Source organism: Amia ocellicauda, chromosome 2 (assembly GCF_036373705.1).
Source record: "Amia ocellicauda isolate fAmiCal2 chromosome 2, fAmiCal2.hap1, whole genome shotgun sequence".
NCBI classification, from domain to species: domain Eukaryota; kingdom Metazoa; phylum Chordata; class Actinopteri; order Amiiformes; family Amiidae; genus Amia; species Amia ocellicauda.
In genome coordinates, this window is record NC_089851.1 from 58487146 (window position 1) to 58507539 (window position 20394).

Below are 20394 nucleotides of genomic sequence, written 5' to 3' on the forward strand. Positions count from 1 at the left end.
TCTGATTGACAGTGGTCCGTGATCTGCTGTTATGCTACTATGCTACTGACCATTGGGGGAGCGATAGCAAGCAAGAGAGTTAGATATCAAGAGTCATAGATAGATAGATGGATGGGTGGATGGATGGACGGCAAGGCAAGCATCTGATTGACAGTGGTCCGTGATCTGCTGTTATGCTACTTTGCTACTGACCATTGGGGGAGCGATAGCAAGCAAGAGAGTTAGATGTCAAGAGTCATAGATAGATAGATAGATGGATGGATGGATGGACGGCAAGGCAAGCATCTGATTGACAGTGGTCCGTGATCTGCTGTTATGCTACTATGCTACTGACCATTGGGGGAGCGATAGTAAGCAAGAGAGTTAGATAACAAGAGTCATAGATAGATAGATGGATGGATGGATGGACGGCAAGGCAAGCATCTGATTGACAGTGGTCTGTGATCTGCTGTTATGCTACAATGCTACTGACCATTGGGGGAGCGATAGCAAGCAAGAGAGTTAGATATCAAGAGTCATAGATAGATAGATAGATAGATGGATGGATGGACGGCAAGGCAAGCACCTGATTGACAGTGGTCCGTGATCTGCTGTTATGCTACAATGCTACTGACCATTGGGGGAGCGATAGCAAGCAAGAGAGTTAGATATCAATAGTCATAGATAGATAGATAGATAGATGGATGGATGGACGGCAAGGCAAGCATCTGATTGACAGTGGTCCGTGATCTGCTGTTATGCTACAATGCTACTGACCATTGGGGGAGCGATAGCAAGCAAGAGAGTTAGATATCAAGAGTCATAGATAGATAGATAGATAGATGGATGGATGGACGGCAAGGCAAGCATCTGATTGACAGTGGTCCGTGATCTGCTGTTATGATACTATGCTACTGACCATTGGGGGAGCGATAGCAAGCAAGAGAGTTAGATATCAAGAGTCATAGATAGATGGATGGATGGATGGACGGCAAGGCAAGAACCTGATTGACAGCGGTCCGTGATCTGCTGTTATTCTACTATCAGCAGCAGCAGCGGCAGATTTGGCGCCGTGGCTTAGTTGGTTAAAGCGCCTGTCTAGTAAACAGGAGGTCCTGGGTTCAAATCCCAGCGGTGCCTTAGGCGGGCTTTCTGTGCTCCTTGCGAAGCTTGTGCTTCCGCTTTGTCGACCATCAGTTTTAGCAAGATAGGCTTATCGTAAAGCCATCAGAGGACGTAATGAACCGGAAAGCCAACTGGACAGACGCCGGTTTGTAAAGAAGAACCAGAACCCAAAGGACACGCGCTACGGCCAACGTCCAATTCCCATTGCCGCCCCTGGACAGTCGCAACAGGGAGCTTGTTACTCCCGTCAACCTTACGTTTTCACCTCTGTGTGCTTCCTTTGTTGCAGCCTGCATCCAGTTTTTGTTTTGTTTTGTTTTGTTTTGTTTTGTTTTGTTTTGTTTTGTTTTGTTTTGTTTTGTTTTGTTTTGTTTTGTTTTGTTTTGTTTTGTTTTGTTTTGTTTTGTTTTGTTTTGTTTTGTTTTTTGCCTTACGCCTGAGTGTAGGCACTGGGGAATGGGAGAGTCCTGGCACCGTGGCTTAGTTGGTCAAAGCGCCTGTCTTGTAAACAGGAAACCCTGGGTTCGACTCCCAGCAGTGCCTTGGTTTATGTTGGCCTAGGCAATGGAAAGGAAGTTTCTAAACGCTCAATACATTTTTGCAAGATGGCCGTCCACAGCAAGCAGCTTAAGGTTACTGTAGCCACAGTCTGTCAAGCTGTCCGCCAGAAGTAGAAACAATAACAAGGGGCGGGGGGAAAACTGGGCCATCCCTGGGTGGATTCGAACCACCATCCTTTTGGTTAACAGCCAAACGCGCTGACCGATTGCGCCACAGAGACAGACAGAGGTGTTGTGGTTGCTGCAGTCTTGCAGTTCCTTCACAGTTGCCAAAAATCATTTCCAGCACACGATTTTCTTTGTCGTTGAATGCAACATACGTGACCATTGGGGGAGCGATAGCAAGCAAGAGAGTTAGATATCGAGAGTCATAGATAGATAGATAGATAGATGGATGGATGGACGGCAAGGCAAGCATCTGATTGACAGTGGTCCGTGATCTGCTGTTATGCTACTATGCTACTGACCATTGGGTGAGCGAAAGCAAGTAAGAGAGTTAGATATCAAGAGTCATAGATAGATAGATAGATAGATAGATGGATGGATGGACGGCAAGGCAAGCATCTGATTGACAGTGGTCCGTGATCTGCTGTTATGCTACAATGCTACTGACCATTGGGGGAGCGATAGCAAGCAAGAGAGTTAGATATCAAGAGTCATTGATAGATAGATAGATAGATGGATGGATGGATGGACGGCAAGGCAAGCATCTGATTGACAGTGGTCCGTGATCTGCTGTTATGCTACTATGCTACTGACCATTGGGGGAGCGATAGCAAGCAAGAGAGTTGGATATCGAGAGTCATTGATAGATAGATAGATAGATGGATGGATGGATGGACGGAAAGGCAAGCATCTGATTGACAGTGGTCCGTGATCTGCTGTTATGCTACTATGCTACTGACCATTGGGGGAGCGATAGCAAGCAAGAGAGTTAGATATCAAGAGTCATAGATAGATAGATAGATAGATGGATGGATGGACGGCAAGGCAAGCATCTGAGTGACAGTGGTCCGTGATCTGCTGTTATGCTACTATGCTACTGACCATTGGGGGAGCGATAGCAAGCAAGAGAGTTAGATATCAAGAGTCATAGATAGATAGATAGATAGATGGATGGATGGACGGCAAGGCAAGCATCTGATTGACAGTGGTCCGTGATCTGCTGTTATGCTACTATGCTACTGACCATTGGGGGAGCGATAGCAAGCAAGAGAGTTAGATATCGAGAGTCATTGATAGATAGATAGATAGATGGATGGATGGATGGACGGCAAGGCAAGCATCTGATTGACAGTGGTCCGTGATCTGCTGTTATGCTACTATGCTACTGACCATTGGGGGAGCGATAGCAAGCAAGAGAGTTAGATATCAAGAGTCATTGATAGATAGATAGATAGATGGATGGATGGACGGCAAGGCAAGCATCTGATTGACAGTGGTCCATGATCTGCTGTTATGCTACTATGCTACTGACCATTGGGGGAGCGATAGCAAGCAAGAGAGTTAGATAACAAGAGTCATAGATAGATAGATGGATGGATGGATGGACGGCAAGGCAAGCATCTGATTGACAGTGGTCCGTGATCTGCTGTTATGCTACTATGCTACTGACCATTGGGGGAGCGATAGCAAGTAAGAGAGTTAGATATCGAGAGTCATAGATAGATAGATAGATAGATGGATGGATGGACGGCAAGGCAAGCATCTGATTGACAGTGGTCCGTGATCTGCTGTTATGCTACAATGCTACTGACCATTGGGGGAGCGATAGCAAGCAAGAGAGTTAGATATCAAGAGTCATAGATAGATAGATAGATAGATGGATGGATGGACGGCAAGGCAAGCATCTGATTGACAGTGGTCCGTGATCTCCTGTTATGCTACTATGCTACTGACCATTGGGGGAGCGATAGCAAGCAAGAGAGTTAGATATCGAGAGTCATTGATAGATAGATAGATAGATGGATGGATGGATGGACGGCAAGGCAAGCATCTGATTGACAGTGGTCCGTGATCTGCTGTTATGCTACTTTGCTTCTGACCATTGGGGGAGCGATAGCAAGCAAGAGAGTTAGATGTCAAGAGTCATAGATAGATAGATAGACAGATGGATGGATGGACGGCAAGGCAAGCACCTGATTGACAGTGGTCCGTGATCTGCTGTTATGCTACTATGCTACTGACCATTGGGTGAGCGAAAGCAAGTAAGAGAGTTAGATATCAAGACTCATAGATAGATAGATAGATAGATGGATGGATGGACGGCAAGGTAAGCATCTGAGTGACAGTGGTCCGTGATCTGCTGTTATGCTACTATGCTACTGACCATTGGGGGAGCGATAGCAAGCAAGAGAGTTAGATATCAAGAGTCATAGATAGATAGATAGATAGATGGATGGATGGACGGCAAGGCAAGCATCTGATTGACAGTGGTCCGTGATCTGCTGTTATGCTACTATGCTACTGACCATTGGGGGAGCGATAGCAAGCAAGAGAGTTAGATATCGAGAGTCATTGATAGATAGATAGATAGATGGATGGATGGATGGACGGCAAGGCAAGCATCTGATTGACAGTGGTCCGTGATCTGCTGTTATGCTACTATGCTACTGACCATTGGGTGAGCGAAAGCAAGTAAGAGAGTTAGATATCAAGAGTCATAGATAGATAGATAGATAGATAGATGGATGGATGGACGGCAAGGCAAGCATCTGATTGACAGTGGTCCGTGATCTGCTGTTATGCTACAATGCTACTGACCATTGGGGGAGCGATAGCAAGCAAGAGAGTTAGATATCAAGAGTCATTGATAGATAGATAGATAGATGGATGGATGGATGAACGGCAAGGCAAGCATCTGATTGACAGTGGTCCGTGATCTGCTGTTATGCTACTATGCTACTGACCATTGGGGGAGCGATAGCAAGCAAGAGAGTTGGATATCGAGAGTCATTGATAGATAGATAGATAGATGGATGGATGGATGGACGGAAAGGCAAGCATCTGATTGACAGTGGTCCGTGATCTGCTGTTATGCTACTATGCTACTGACCATTGGGGGAGCGATAGCAAGCAAGAGAGTTAGATATCAAGAGTCATAGATAGATAGATAGATAGATGGATGGATGGACGGCAAGGCAAGCATCTGATTGACAGTGGTCCGTGATCTCCTGTTATGCTACTATGCTACTGACCATTGGGGGAGCGATAGCAAGCAAGAGAGTTAGATATCGAGAGTCATTGATAGATAGATAGATAGATGGATGGATGGATGGACGGCAAGGCAAGCATCTGATTGACAGTGGTCCGTGATCTGCTGTTATGCTACTTTGCTTCTGACCATTGGGGGAGCGATAGCAAGCAAGAGAGTTAGATAACAAGAGTCATAGATAGATAGATGGATGGATGGATGGACGGCAAGGCAAGCATCTGATTGACAGTGGTCCGTGATCTGCTGTTATGCTACTATGCTACTGACCATTGGGGGAGCGATAGCAAGTAAGAGAGTTAGATATCGAGAGTCATAGATAGATAGATAGATAGATGGATGGATGGACGGCAAGGCAAGCATCTGATTGACAGTGGTCCGTGATCTGCTGTTATGCTACAATGCTACTGACCATTGGGGGAGCGATAGCAAGCAAGAGAGTTAGATATCAAGAGTCATAGATAGATAGATAGATAGATGGATGGATGGACGGCAAGGCAAGCATCTGATTGACAGTGGTCCGTGATCTCCTGTTATGCTACTATGCTACTGACCATTGGGGGAGCGATAGCAAGCAAGAGAGTTAGATATCGAGAGTCATTGATAGATAGATAGATAGATGGATGGATGGATGGACGGCAAGGCAAGCATCTGATTGACAGTGGTCCGTGATCTGCTGTTATGCTACTTTGCTTCTGACCATTGGGGGAGCGATAGCAAGCAAGAGAGTTAGATGTCAAGAGTCATAGATAGATAGATAGACAGATGGATGGATGGACGGCAAGGCAAGCACCTGATTGACAGTGGTCCGTGATCTGCTGTTATGCTACTATGCTACTGACCATTGGGTGAGCGAAAGCAAGTAAGAGAGTTAGATATCAAGACTCATAGATAGATAGATAGATAGATGGATGGATGGACGGCAAGGTAAGCATCTGAGTGACAGTGGTCCGTGATCTGCTGTTATGCTACTATGCTACTGACCATTGGGGGAGCGATAGCAAGCAAGAGAGTTAGATATCAAGAGTCATAGATAGATAGATAGATAGATGGATGGATGGACGGCAAGGCAAGCATCTGATTGACAGTGGTCCGTGATCTGCTGTTATGCTACTATGCTACTGACCATTGGGGGAGCGATAGCAAGCAAGAGAGTTAGATATCGAGAGTCATTGATAGATAGATAGATAGATGGATGGATGGATGGACGGCAAGGCAAGCATCTGATTGACAGTGGTCCGTGATCTGCTGTTATGCTACTATGCTACTGACCATTGGGGGAGCGATAGCAAGCAAGAGAGTTAGATATCAAGAGTCATTGATAGATAGATAGATAGATAGATGGATGGATGGACGGCAAGGCAAGCATCTGATTGACAGTGGTCCGTGATCTGCTGTTATGCTACTATGCTACTGACCATTGGGGGAGCGATAGCAAGCAAGAGAGTTAGATATCAAGAGTCATTGATAGATAGATAGATAGATGGATGGATGGACGGCAAGGCAAGCATCTGATTGACAGTGGTCCATGATCTGCTGTTATGCTACTATGCTACTGACCATTGGGGGAGCGATAGCAAGCAAGAGAGTTAAATAACAAGAGTCATAGATAGATAGATGGATGGATGGATGGACGGCAAGGCAAGCATCTGATTGACAGTGGTCCGTGATCTGCTGTTATGCTACTATGCTACTGACCATTGGGGGAGCGATAGCAAGTAAGAGAGTTAGATATCGAGAGTCATAGATAGATAGATAGATAGATGGATGGATGGACGGCAAGGCAAGCATCTGATTGACAGTGGTCCGTGATCTGCTGTTATGCTACAATGCTACTGACCATTGGGGGAGCGATAGCAAGCAAGAGAGTTAGATATCAAGAGTCATAGATAGATAGATAGATAGATGGATGGATGGACGGCAAGGCAAGCATCTGATTGACAGTGGTCCGTGATCTCCTGTTATGCTACTATGCTACTGACCATTGGGGGAGCGATAGCAAGCAAGAGAGTTAGATATCGAGAGTCATTGATAGATAGATAGATAGATGGATGGATGGATGGACGGCAAGGCAAGCATCTGATTGACAGTGGTCCGTGATCTGCTGTTATGCTACTTTGCTTCTGACCATTGGGGGAGCGATAGCAAGCAAGAGAGTTAGATGTCAAGAGTCATAGATAGATAGATAGACAGATGGATGGATGGACGGCAAGGCAAGCACCTGATTGACAGTGGTCCGTGATCTGCTGTTATGCTACTATGCTACTGACCATTGGGTGAGCGAAAGCAAGTAAGAGAGTTAGATATCAAGACTCATAGATAGATAGATAGATAGATGGATGGATGGACGGCAAGGCAAGCATCTGAGTGACAGTGGTCCGTGATCTGCTGTTATGCTACTATGCTACTGACCATTGGGGGAGCGATAGCAAGCAAGAGAGTTAGATATCGAGAGTCATAGATAGATAGATAGATAGATGGATGGATGGACGGCAAGGCAAGCATCTGATTGACAGTGGTCCGTGATCTGCTGTTATGCTACTATGCTACTGACCATTGGTGGAGCGATAGCAAGCAAGAGAGTTAGATATCGAGAGTCATTGATAGATAGATAGATAGATGGATGGATGGATGGACGGCAAGGCAAGCATCTGATTGACAGTGGTCCGTGATCTGCTGTTATGCTACTATGCTACTGACCATTGGGGGAGCGATAGCAAGCAAGAGAGTTAGATATCAAGAGTCATTGATAGATAGATAGATAGATGGATGGATGGACGGCAAGGCAAGCATCTGATTGACAGTGGTCCGTGATCTGCTGTTATGCTACTATGCTACTGACCATTGGGGGAGCGATAGCAAGCAAGAGAGTTAGATATCGAGAGTCATTGATAGATAGATAGATAGATGGATGGATGGATGGACGGAAAGGCAAGCATCTGATTGACAGTGGTCCGTGATCTGCTGTTATGCTACTATGCTACTGACCATTGGGGGAGCGATAGCAAGCAAGAGAGTTAGATATCGAGAGTCATAGATAGATAGATAGATAGATGGATGGATGGACGGCAAGGCAAGCATCTGATTGACAGTGGTCCGTGATCTGCTGTTATGCTACTATGCTACTGACCATTGGGGGAGCGATAGCAAGCAAGAGAGTTAGATATTGAGAGTCATAGATGGATGGATGGATGGACGGCAAGGCAAGAACCTGATTGACAGCGGTCCGTGATCTGCTGTAGCCACAGTCTGGCAAGCTGTCCGCCAGAAGTAGAAACAATAACAAGGGGCGGGGGGAAAAGTGGGCCGTCCCTGGGTGGATTCGAACCACCATCCTTTTGGTTAACAGCCAAACGCGCTGACCGATTGCGCCACAGAGACAGACAGAGGTGTTGTGGTTGCTGCAGTCGTGCAGTTCCTTCACAGTTGCCAAAAATCATTTCCAGCACACGATTTTCTTTGTCGTTGAATGCAACATACGTGACCATTGGGGGAGCGATAGCAAGCAAGAGAGTTAGATATCGAGAGTCATAGATAGATAGATAGATAGATGGATGGATGGACGGCAAGGCAAGCATCTGATTGACAGTGGTCCGTGATCTGCTGTTATGCTACTATGCTACTGACCATTGGGTGAGCGAAAGCAAGTAAGAGAGTTAGATATCGAGAGTCATAGATAGATAGATAGATAGATGGATGGATGGACGGCAAGGCAAGCATCTGATTGACAGTGGTCCGTGATCTGCTGTTATGCTACTATGCTACTGACCATTGGGTGAGCGAAAGCAAGTAAGAGTGTTAGATATCAAGAGTCATAGATAGATAGATAGATAGATGGATGGATGGACGGCAAGGCAAGCATCTGATTGACAGTGGTCCGTGATCTGCTGTTATGCTACAATGCTACTGACCATTGGGGGAGCGATAGCAAGCAAGAGAGTTAGATATCAAGAGTCATTGATAGATAGATAGATAGATGGATGGATGGATGGACGGCAAGGCAAGCATCTGATTGACAGTGGTCCATGATCTGCTGTTATGCTACTATGCTACTGACCATTGGGGGAGCGATAGCAAGCAAGAGAGTTAGATATCAAGAGTCATAGATAGATAGATAGATAGATGGATGGATGGATGGACGGCAAGGCAAGCATCTGATTGACAGTGGTCCGTGATCTGCTGTTATGCTACTTTGCTTCTGACCATTGGGGGAGCGATAGCAAGCAAGAGAGTTAGATGTCAAGAGTCATAGATAGATAGATAGACAGATGGATGGATGGACGGCAAGGCAAGCACCTGATTGACAGTGGTCCGTGATCTGCTGTTATGCTACTATGCTACTGACCATTGGGGGAGCGATAGCAAGCAAGAGAGTTAGATATTGAGAGTCATAGATGGATGGATGGATGGACGGCAAGGCAAGAACCTGATTGACAGCGGTCCGTGATCTGCTGTTATTCTACTATCAGCAGCAGCACAGGCAGATTTGGCGCCGTGGCTTAGTTGGTTAAAGCGCCTGTCTAGTAAACAGGAGGTCCTGTGTTCAAATCCCAGCGGTGCCTTAGACGGACTTTCTGTGCTCCTTGCGAAGCTTGTGCTTCCGCTTTGTCGACCATCAGTTTTAGCAAGATAGGCTTATCGTAAAGCCATCAGAGGACGTAATGAACCGGAAAGCCAACTGGACAGACGCCGGTTTGTAAAGAAGAACCAGAACCCAAAGGACAAGCGCTACGGCCAACGTCCAATTCCCATTGCCGCCCCTGGACAGTCGCAACAGGGAGCTTGTTGCTCCCGTCAACCTTACGTTTTCACCTCTGTGTGCTTCCTTTGTTGCAGCCTGCATCCAGATTTTGTTTTGTTTTGTTTTGTTTTGTTTTGTTTTGTTTGGTTTTGTTTGGTTTTGTTTTTTGCCTTACGCCTGAGTGTAGGCACTGGGGAATGGGAGAGTCCTGGCACCGTGGCTTAGTTGGTCAAAGCGCCTGTCTTGTAAACAGGAAACCCTGGGGTCGACTCCCAGCAGTGCCTTGGTTTATGTTGGCCTAGGCAATGGAAAGGAAGTTTCTAAACGCTCAATACATTTTTGCAAGATGGCCATTTACAGCAAGCAGCTTAAGGTTACTGTAGCCACAGTCTGGCAAGCTGTCCGCCAGAAGTAGAAACAATAACAAGGGGCGGGGGGAAAAGTGGGCCGTCCCTGGGTGGATTCGAACCACCATCCTTTTGGTTAACAGCCAAACGCGCTGACCGATTGCGCCACAGAGACAGACAGAGGTGTTGTGGCTGCTGCAGTCGTGCAGTTCCTTCACAGTTGCCAAAAATCATTTCCAGCACACGATTTTCTTTGTCGTTGAATGCAACATACGTGACCATTGGGGGAGCGATAGCAAGCAAGAGAGTTAGATATCGAGAGTCATAGATAGATAGATAGATAGATGGATGGATGGACGGCAAGGCAAGCATCTGATTGACAGTGGTCCGTGATCTGCTGTTATGCTACTATGCTACTGACCATTGGGTGAGCGAAAGCAAGTAAGAGAGTTAGATATCAAGAGTCATAGATAGATAGATAGATAGATGGATGGATGGACGGCAAGGCAAGCATCTGATTGACAGTGCTCCGTGATCTGCTGTTATGCTACAATGCTACTGACCATTGGGGGAGCGATAGCAAGCAAGAGAGTTAGATATCAAGAGTCATAGATAGATAGATAGATAGATGGATGGATGGACGGCAAGGCAAGCATCTGATTGACAGTGGTCCGTGATCTGCTGTTATGCTACTATGCTACTGACCATTGGGGGAGCGATAGCAAGCAAGAGAGTTAGATATCAAGAGTCATAGATAGATAGATGGATGGGTGGATGGATGGACGGCAAGGCAAGCATCTGATTGACAGTGGTCCGTGATCTGCTGTTATGCTACTTTGCTACTGACCATTGGGGGAGCGATAGCAAGCAAGAGAGTTAGATGTCAAGAGTCATAGATAGATAGATAGATGGATGGATGGATGGACGGCAAGGCAAGCATCTGATTGACAGTGGTCCGTGATCTGCTGTTATGCTACTATGCTACTGACCATTGGGGGAGCGATAGCAAGCAAGAGAGTTAGATAACAAGAGTCATAGATAGATAGATGGATGGATGGATGGACGGCAAGGCAAGCATCTGATTGACAGTGGTCTGTGATCTGCTGTTATGCTACAATGCTACTGACCATTGGGGCAGCGATAGCAAGCAAGAGAGTTAGATATCAAGAGTCATAGATAGATAGATAGATAGATGGATGGATGGACGGCAAGGCAAGCACCTGATTGACAGTGGTCCGTGATCTGCTGTTATGCTACAATGCTACTGACCATTGGGGGAGCGATAGCAAGCAAGAGAGTTAGATATCAATAGTCATAGATAGATAGATAGATAGATGGATGGATGGACGGCAAGGCAAGCATCTGATTGACAGTGGTCCGTGATCTGCTGTTATGCTACAATGCTACTGACCATTGGGGGAGCGATAGCAAGCAAGAGAGTTAGATATCAAGAGTCATAGATAGATAGATAGATAGATGGATGGATGGACGGCAAGGCAAGCATCTGATTGACAGTGGTCCGTGATCTGCTGTTATGATACTATGCTACTGACCATTGGGGGAGCGATAGCAAGCAAGAGAGTTAGATATCAAGAGTCATAGATAGATAGATGGATGGATGGATGGATGGACGGCAAGGCAAGCATCTGATTGACAGTGGTCCGTGATCTGCTGTTATGCTACTATGCTACTGACCATTGGGGGAGTGATAGCAAGCAAGAGAGTTAGATATCGAGAGTCATTGATAGATAGATAGATAGATGGATGGATGGATGGACGGCAAGGCAAGCACCTGATTGACAGTGGTCCGTGATCTGCTGTTATGCTACTATGCTACTGACCATTGGGGGAGCGATAGCAAGCAAGAGAGTTAGATATTGAGAGTCATAGATAGATGGATGGATGGATGGACGGCAAGGCAAGAACCTGATTGACAGCGGTCCGTGATCTGCTGTAGCCACAGTCTGGCAAGCTGTCCGCCAGAAGTAGAAACAATAACAAGGGGCGGGGGGAAAAGTGGGCCGTCCCTGGGTGGATTCGAACCACCATCCTTTTGGTTAACAGCCAAACGCGCTGACCGATTGCGCCACAGAGACAGACAGAGGTGTTGTGGTTGCTGCAGTCGTGCAGTTCCTTCACAGTTGCCAAAAATCATTTCCAGCACACGATTTTCTTTGTCGTTGAATGCAACATACGTGACCATTGGGGGAGCGATAGCAAGCAAGAGAGTTAGATATCGAGAGTCATAGATAGATAGATAGATAGATGGATGGATGGACGGCAAGGCAAGCATCTGATTGACAGTGGTCCGTGATCTGCTGTTATGCTACTATGCTACTGACCATTGGGTGAGCGAAAGCAAGTAAGAGAGTTAGATATCGAGAGTCATAGATAGATAGATAGATAGATGGATGGATGGACGGCAAGGCAAGCATCTGATTGACAGTGGTCCGTGATCTGCTGTTATGCTACTATGCTACTGACCATTGGGTGAGCGAAAGCAAGTAAGAGTGTTAGATATCAAGAGTCATAGATAGATAGATAGATAGATGGATGGATGGACGGCAAGGCAAGCATCTGATTGACAGTGGTCCGTGATCTGCTGTTATGCTACAATGCTACTGACCATTGGGGGAGCGATAGCAAGCAAGAGAGTTAGATATCAAGAGTCATTGATAGATAGATAGATAGATGGATGGATGGATGGACGGCAAGGCAAGCATCTGATTGACAGTGGTCCATGATCTGCTGTTATGCTACTATGCTACTGACCATTGGGGGAGCGATAGCAAGCAAGAGAGTTAGATATCAAGAGTCATAGATAGATAGATAGATAGATGGATGGATGGATGGACGGCAAGGCAAGCATCTGATTGACAGTGGTCCGTGATCTGCTGTTATGCTACTTTGCTTCTGACCATTGGGGGAGCGATAGCAAGCAAGAGAGTTAGATGTCAAGAGTCATAGATAGATAGATAGACAGATGGATGGATGGACGGCAAGGCAAGCACCTGATTGACAGTGGTCCGTGATCTGCTGTTATGCTACTATGCTACTGACCATTGGGGGAGCGATAGCAAGCAAGAGAGTTAGATATTGAGAGTCATAGATGGATGGATGGATGGACGGCAAGGCAAGAACCTGATTGACAGCGGTCCGTGATCTGCTGTTATTCTACTATCAGCAGCAGCACAGGCAGATTTGGCGCCGTGGCTTAGTTGGTTAAAGCGCCTGTCTAGTAAACAGGAGGTCCTGTGTTCAAATCCCAGCGGTGCCTTAGACGGACTTTCTGTGCTCCTTGCGAAGCTTGTGCTTCCGCTTTGTCAACCATCAGTTTTAGCAAGATAGGCTTATCGTAAAGCCATCAGAGGACGTAATGAACCGGAAAGCCAACTGGACAGACGCCGGTTTGTAAAGAAGAACCAGAACCCCAAGGACAAGCGCTACGGCCAACGTCCAATTCCCATTGCCGCCCCTGGACAGTTGCAACAGGGAGCTTGTTGCTCCAGTCAACCTTACGTTTTCACCTCTGTGTGCTTCCTTTGTTGCAGTCTGCATCCAGATTTTGTTTTGTTTTGTTTTGTTTTGTTTTGTTTTGTTTTGTTTTGTTTGGTTTTGTTTTGTTTTGTTTTTTGCCTTACGCCTGAGTGTAGGCACTGGGGAATGGGAGAGTCCTGGCACCGTGGCTTAGTTGGTCAAAGCACCTGTCTTGTAAACAGGAAACCCTGGGTTCGACTCCCAGCAGTGCCTTGGTTTATGTTGGCCTAGGCAATGGAAAGGAAGTTTCTAAACGCTCAATACATTTTTGCAAGATGGCCGTCCACAGCAAGCAGCTTAAGGTTACTGTAGCCACAGTCTGGCAAGCTGTCCGCCAGAAGTAGAAACAATAACAAGGGGCGGGGGGAAAAGTGGGCCGTCCCTGGGTGGATTCGAACCACCATCCTTTTGGTTAACAGCCAAACGCGCTGACCGATTGCGCCACAGAGACAGACAGAGGTGTTGTGGTTGCTGCAGTCGTGCAGTTCCTTCACAGTTGCCAAAAATCATTTCCAGCACACGATTTTCTTTGTCGTTGAATGCAACATACGTGACCATTGGGGGAGCGATAGCAAGCAAGAGAGTTAGATATCGAGAGTCATTGATAGATAGATAGATAGATGGATGGATGGATGGACGGCAAGGCAAGCATCTGATTGACAGTTCTCCGTGATCTGCTGTTATGCTACTATGCTACTGACCATTGGGGGAGCGATAGCAAACAAGAGAGTTAGATATCAAGAGTCATTGATAGATAGATAGATAGATGGATGGATGGACGGCAAGGCAAGCATCTGATTGACAGTGGTCCATGATCTGCTGTTATGCTACTATGCTACTGACCATTGGGGGAGCGATAGCAAGCAAGAGAGTTAGATAACAAGAGTCATAGATAGATAGATGGATGGATGGATGGACGGCAAGGCAAGCATCTGATTGACAGTGGTCCGTGATCTGCTGTTATGCTACTATGCTACTGACCATTGGGGGAGCGATAGCAAGTAAGAGAGTTAGATATCGAGAGTCATTGATAGATAGATAGATAGATGGATGGATGGACGGCAAGGCAAGCATCTGATTGACAGTGGTCCGTGATCTGCTGTTATGCTACTATGCTACTGACCATTGGGGGAGCGATAGCAAGCAAGAGAGTTAGATATCGAGAGTCATTGATAGATAGATAGATAGATGGATGGATGGATGGACGGAAAGGCAAGCATCTGATTGACAGTGGTCCGTGATCTGCTGTTATGCTACTATGCTACTGACCATTGGGGGAGCGATAGCAAGCAAGAGAGTTAGATATCAAGAGTCATAGATAGATAGATAGATAGATGGATGGATGGACGGCAAGGCAAGCATCTGATTGACAGTGGTCCGTGATCTGCTGTTATGCTACTATGCTACTGACCATTGGGGGAGCGATAGCAAGCAAGAGAGTTAGATATCGAGAGTCATTGATAGATAGATAGACAGATGGATGGATGGACGGCAAGGCAAGCACCTGATTGACAGTGGTCCGTGATCTGCTGTTATGCTACTATGCTACTGACCATTGGGGGAGCGATAGCAAGCAAGAGAGTTAGATATCGAGAGTCATGGACAGATAGATAGATAGATGGATGGATGGATGGATGGCAAGGCAAGCATCTGATTGACAGTGGTCCGTGATCTGCTGTTATGCTACTATGCTACTGACCATTGGGGGAGCGATAGCAAGCAAGAGAGTTAGATATCGAGAGTCATAGATAGATAGATAGATAGATAGATAGATAGATATATAGATGGATGGATGGACGGCAAGGCAAGCATCTTTTTGACAGTGGTCCGTGATCTGCTGTTATGCTACTATGCTACTGACCATTGGGGGAGCGATAGCAAGCAAGAGAGTTAGATATCGAGAGTCATAGATAGATAGATAGATAGATAGATGGATGGATGGATGGACGGCAAGGCAAGCATCTGATTGACAGTGGTCCGTGATCTGCTGTTATGCTACTATGCTACTGACCATTGGGGGAGCGATAGCAAGCAAGAGAGTTAGATATCGAGAGTCATAGATAGTTAGATAGATAGATGGATGGATGGATGGACGGCAAGGCAAGCATCTGATTGACAGTGGTCTGTAAACTGCTGTTATGCTACAATGCTACTGACCATTGGGGGAGCGATAGCAAGCAAGTGAGTTAGATATCGAGAGTCATAGATAGATAGATAGATAGATGGATGGATGGATGGACGGCAAGGCAAGCATCTGATTGACAGTGGTCCGTGATCTGGTGTTATGCTACTATGCTACTGACCATTGGGGGAGCGATAGCAAGCAAGAGAGTTAGATATCGAGAGTCATAGACAGATAGATAGATAGATGGATGGATGGATGGATGGCAAGGCAAGCATCTGATTGACAGTGGTCCGTGATCTGCTGTTATGCTACTATGCTACTGACCATTGGGGGAGCGATAGCAAGCAAGAGAGTTAGATATCGAGAGTCATAGATAGATAGATAGATAGATGGATGGATGGATGGACGGCAAGGCAAGCATCTGATTGACAGTGGTCCGTGATCTGCTGTTATGCTACTATGCTACTGACCATTGGGGGAGCGATAGCAAGCAAAAAAGTTAGATATCGAAAGTCATAGATAGATAGATAGATAGATGGATGGATGGACGGCAAGGCAAGCATCTGATTGACAGTGGTCTGTGATCTGCTGTTATGCTACTATGCTACTGACCATTGGGGGAGCGATAGCAAGCAAGAGAGTTAGATATCGAGAGTCATAGACAGATAGATAGATAGTTCGATGGATGGATGGACGGCAAGGCAAGCATCTGATTGACAGTGGTCCGTGATCTAATGTTATGCTACTATGCTACTGACCATTGGGGGAGCGATAGCAAGCAAGAGAGTTAGATATCGAGAGTCATAGATAGATAGATAGATAGATGGATGGATGGACGGCAAGGCAAGCATCTGATTGACAGTGGTCCGTGATCTGCTGTTATGCTACTATGCTACTGACCATTGGGGGAGCGATAGCAAGCAAGTGAGTTAGATATCGAGAGTCATAGATAGATAGATAGATAGATGGATGGATGGATGGACGGCAAGGCAAGCATCTGATTGACAGTGGTCCGTGATCTGCTGTTATGCTACTATGCTACTGACCATTGGGGGAGCGATAGCAAGCAAGAGAGTTAGATATCGAGAGTCATAGACAGATAGATAGATAGATGGATGGATGGATGGATGGCAAGGCAAGCATCTGATTGACAGTGGTCCGTGATCTGCTGTTATGCTACTATGCTACTGACCATTGGGGTAGCGATAGCAAGCAAGAGAGTTAGATATCGAGAGTCATAGATAGATAGATAGATAGATAGATAGATAGATGGATGGATGGATGGGCGGCAAGGCAAGCATCTGATTGACAGTGGTCCATGATCTGCTGTTATGCTACTATGCTACTGACCATTGGGGGAGCGATAGCAAGCAAGAGAGTTAGATATCGAGAGTCATAGACAGATAGATAGATAGATGGATGGATGGATGGATGGCAAGGCAAGCATCTGATTGACAGTGGTCCGTGATCTGCTGTTATGCTACTATGCTACTGACCATTGGGGGAGCGATAGCAAGCAAGAGAGTTAGATATCGAGAGTCATAGATAGATAGATAGATAGATAGATATATATATGGATGGATGGACGGCAAGGCAAGCATCTGATTGACAGTGGTCCGTGATCTGCTGTTATGCTACTATGCTACTGACCATTGGGGGAGCGATAGCAAGCAAGAGAGTTAGATATCGAGAGTCATAGATAGATAGATAGATAGATGGATGGATGGATGGACGGCACGGCAAGCATCTGATTGACAGTGGTCCGTGATCTGCTGTTATGCTACTATGCTACTGACCATTGGGGGAGCGATAGCAAGCAAGAGAGTTAGATATCGAGAGTCATAGATAGATAGATAGATAGATGGATGGATGGACGGCAAGGCAAGCATCTGATTGACAGTGGTCTGTGATCTGCTGTTATGCTACTCTGCTACTGACCATTGGGGGAGCGATAGCAAGCAAGAGAGTTAGATATCGAGAGTCATAGACAGATAGATAGATAGTTCGATGGATGGATGGACGGCAAGGCAAGCATCTGATTGACAGTGGTCCGTGATCTGCTGTTTTATTCTACTATGCTACTGACCATTGGGGGAGCGAAAGGAAGCAAGAGAGTTAGATATCGAGAGTCATAGATAGATAGATAGATAGATAGATAGATAGATAGATAGATAGATAGATAGATAGATGGATGGATGGATGGATGGATGGCAAGGCAAGCATCTGATTGTCAGTGGTCCGTGATCTGCTGTTATGCTACTATGCTACTGACCATTGGGGGAGCGATAGCAAGCAAGAGAGTTAGATATCGAGAGTCATAGATAGATAGATAGATAGATGGATGGATGGACGGCAAGGCAAGCACCTGATTGACAGTGGTGCGTGATCTGCTGTTATGCTACTATGCTACTGACCATTGGGGGAGCGATAGCAAGCGAGTTAGATATCGAGAGTCATAGATAGATAGACAGATAGATGGATGGATGGATAGACGGCAAGGCAAGCATCTGATTGACAGTGGTCTGTGATCTGCTGTTATGCTACTATGCTACTGACCATTGGGGGAGCGATAGCAAGCAAGAGAGTTAGATATCGAGAGTCATAGACAGATAGATAGATAGATGGATGGATGGACGGCAAGGCAAGCATCTGATTGACAGTGGTCTGTGATCTGCTGTTATGCTACTATGCTACTGACCATTGGGGGAGCGATAGCAAGCAAGAGAGTTAGATATCGAGAGTCATAGACAGATAGATAGATAGATGGATGGATGGATGGACGGCAAGGCAAGCATCTGATTGACAGTGGTCCGTGATCTGATGTTATGCTACTATGCTACTAACCATTGGGGGAGCGATAGCAAGCAAGAGAGTTAGATATCGAGAGTCATAGATAGATAGATAGATAGATAGATAGATAGATAGATAGATAGATAGATAGATGGATGGATGGATGGATGGATGGACGGCAAGGCAAGCATCTGATTGACAGTGGTCCGTGATCAGCTGTTATGCTACTATGCTACTGACCATTGGGGGAGCGATAGCAAGCAAGAGAGTTAGATATCGAGAGTCATAGATAGATAGATAGATAGATGGATGGATGGATAGACGGCAAGGCAAGCATCTGATTGACAGTGGTCCGTGATCTGCTGTTATGCTACTATGCTACTGACCATTGGGGGAGCGATAGCAAGCAAGAGAGTTAGATATTGAGAGTCATAGATAGATAGATAGATAGATGGATGGATGGACGGCAAGGAAAGCATCTGATTGACAGTGTTCCGTGATCTGCTGTTATGCTACTATGCTACTGACCATTGGGGGAGCGAAAGGAAGCAAGAGAGTTAGATATCGAGAGTCATAGATAGATAGATAGATAGATAGATAGATAGATAGATAGATAGATAGATAGATAGATAGATAGATAGATAGATGGATGGATGGATGGACGGCAAGGCAAGCACCTGATTGACAGTGGTGCGTGATCTGCTGTTATGCTACTATGCTACTGACCATTGGGGGAGTGATAGCAAGCGAGTTAGATATCGAGAGTCATAGATAGATAGATAGATAGATAGATAGATAGATAGATAGATAGATAGATGGATGGATGGACAGCAAGGCAAGCGTCTGATTGACAGTGGTCCGTGATCTGCTGTTATGCTACTATGCTACTGACCATTGGGGGAGCGATAGCAAGCAAGAGAGTTAGATATCGAGAGTCATAGATAGATAGATAGATAGATGGATTGATGGATAGACGGCAAGGCAAGCATCTGATTGACAGTGGTCCGTGATCTGCTGTTATGCTACTATACTACTGACCATTGGGGGAGCGATAGCAAGCAAGAGAGTTAGATATCGAGAGTCATAGACAGATAGATAGATAGATGGATGGATGGATGGACGGCAAGGCAAGCATCTGATTGACAGTGGTCCGTGATCTGCTGTTATGCTACTATGCTACTGACCATTGGGGGAGCGATAGCAAGCAAGAGAGTTAGATATCGAGAGTCATAGATAGATAGATAGATAGATGGATGGATGGATGGACGGCAAGGCAAGCATCTGATTGACAGTGGTCCGTGATCTGCTGTTATGCTACTATGCTACTGACCATTGGGGGAGCGATAGCAAGCAAGAGAGTTAGATATCGAGAGTCATAGACAGATAGATAGATAGATGGATGGATGGATGGACGGCAAGGCAAGCATTTGATTTACAGTGGTCCGTGATCTGATGTTATGCTACTATGCTACTGACCATTGGGGGAGTGATAGCAAGCAAGAGAGTTAGATATCGAGAGTCATAGAAAGATAGATAGATAGATAGATGGATGGATGGACGGCAAGGCAAGCATCTGATTGACAGTGGTCCGTGATCTGCTGTTATGCTACTATGCTACTGACCATTGGGGGAGCGATAGCATGCAAGAGAGTTAGATATCGAGAGTCATAGATAGATAGATAGATAGATGGATGGATGGACGGCAAGGCAAGCATCTGATTGACAGTGGTCCGTGATCTGCTGTTATGCTACTATACTTCTGACCATTGGGGGAGCGATAGCAAGCAAGAGAGTTAGATATCGAGAGTCATAGACAGATAGATGGATGGATGGATGGACGGCAAGGCAAGCATCTGATTGACAGTGGTCCGTGATCTGCTGTTATGCTACTATGCTACTGACCATTGGGGGAGCGATAGCAAGCAAGAGAGTTAGATATCGAGAGTCATAGATAGATAGATAGATAGATGGATGGATGG

At 45.9% G+C, this 20394-nt stretch overlaps 11 non-coding genes across 11 annotated transcripts; 6 read left to right on the plus strand and 5 right to left on the minus strand.

Annotated features, from left to right (window-relative positions):
• The first annotated feature begins 1045 nt into the window (after nt 1-1045).
• On the plus strand, nt 1046-1119 carry trnat-agu (transfer RNA threonine (anticodon AGU)). Its single transcript has one exon. It is a non-coding gene; the product is annotated as a tRNA-Thr (tRNA).
• Nucleotides 1120-1573: 454 nt separating this feature from the next.
• On the plus strand, nt 1574-1647 carry trnat-ugu (transfer RNA threonine (anticodon UGU)). The gene has a single exon. It is a non-coding gene; the product is annotated as a tRNA-Thr (tRNA).
• A 164-nt stretch (nt 1648-1811) lies between these two features.
• On the minus strand, nt 1812-1885 carry trnan-guu (transfer RNA asparagine (anticodon GUU)). The gene has a single exon. It is a non-coding gene; the product is annotated as a tRNA-Asn (tRNA).
• Nucleotides 1886-8182: 6297 nt separating this feature from the next.
• On the minus strand, nt 8183-8256 carry trnan-guu (transfer RNA asparagine (anticodon GUU)). Its single transcript has one exon. It is a non-coding gene; the product is annotated as a tRNA-Asn (tRNA).
• Nucleotides 8257-9363: 1107 nt separating this feature from the next.
• Nucleotides 9364-9437, plus strand: trnat-agu (transfer RNA threonine (anticodon AGU)). Its single transcript has one exon. It is a non-coding gene; the product is annotated as a tRNA-Thr (tRNA).
• Nucleotides 9438-9826: 389 nt separating this feature from the next.
• On the plus strand, nt 9827-9900 carry trnat-ugu (transfer RNA threonine (anticodon UGU)). The gene has a single exon. It is a non-coding gene; the product is annotated as a tRNA-Thr (tRNA).
• A 164-nt stretch (nt 9901-10064) lies between these two features.
• Nucleotides 10065-10138, minus strand: trnan-guu (transfer RNA asparagine (anticodon GUU)). Its single transcript has one exon. It is a non-coding gene; the product is annotated as a tRNA-Asn (tRNA).
• A 1847-nt stretch (nt 10139-11985) lies between these two features.
• Nucleotides 11986-12059, minus strand: trnan-guu (transfer RNA asparagine (anticodon GUU)). The gene has a single exon. It is a non-coding gene; the product is annotated as a tRNA-Asn (tRNA).
• A 1107-nt stretch (nt 12060-13166) lies between these two features.
• On the plus strand, nt 13167-13240 carry trnat-agu (transfer RNA threonine (anticodon AGU)). The gene has a single exon. It is a non-coding gene; the product is annotated as a tRNA-Thr (tRNA).
• A 399-nt stretch (nt 13241-13639) lies between these two features.
• On the plus strand, nt 13640-13713 carry trnat-ugu (transfer RNA threonine (anticodon UGU)). Its single transcript has one exon. It is a non-coding gene; the product is annotated as a tRNA-Thr (tRNA).
• A 164-nt stretch (nt 13714-13877) lies between these two features.
• trnan-guu (transfer RNA asparagine (anticodon GUU)) lies at nt 13878-13951 on the minus strand. The gene has a single exon. It is a non-coding gene; the product is annotated as a tRNA-Asn (tRNA).
• Between the last annotated feature and the right edge of the window lie 6443 nt (nt 13952-20394).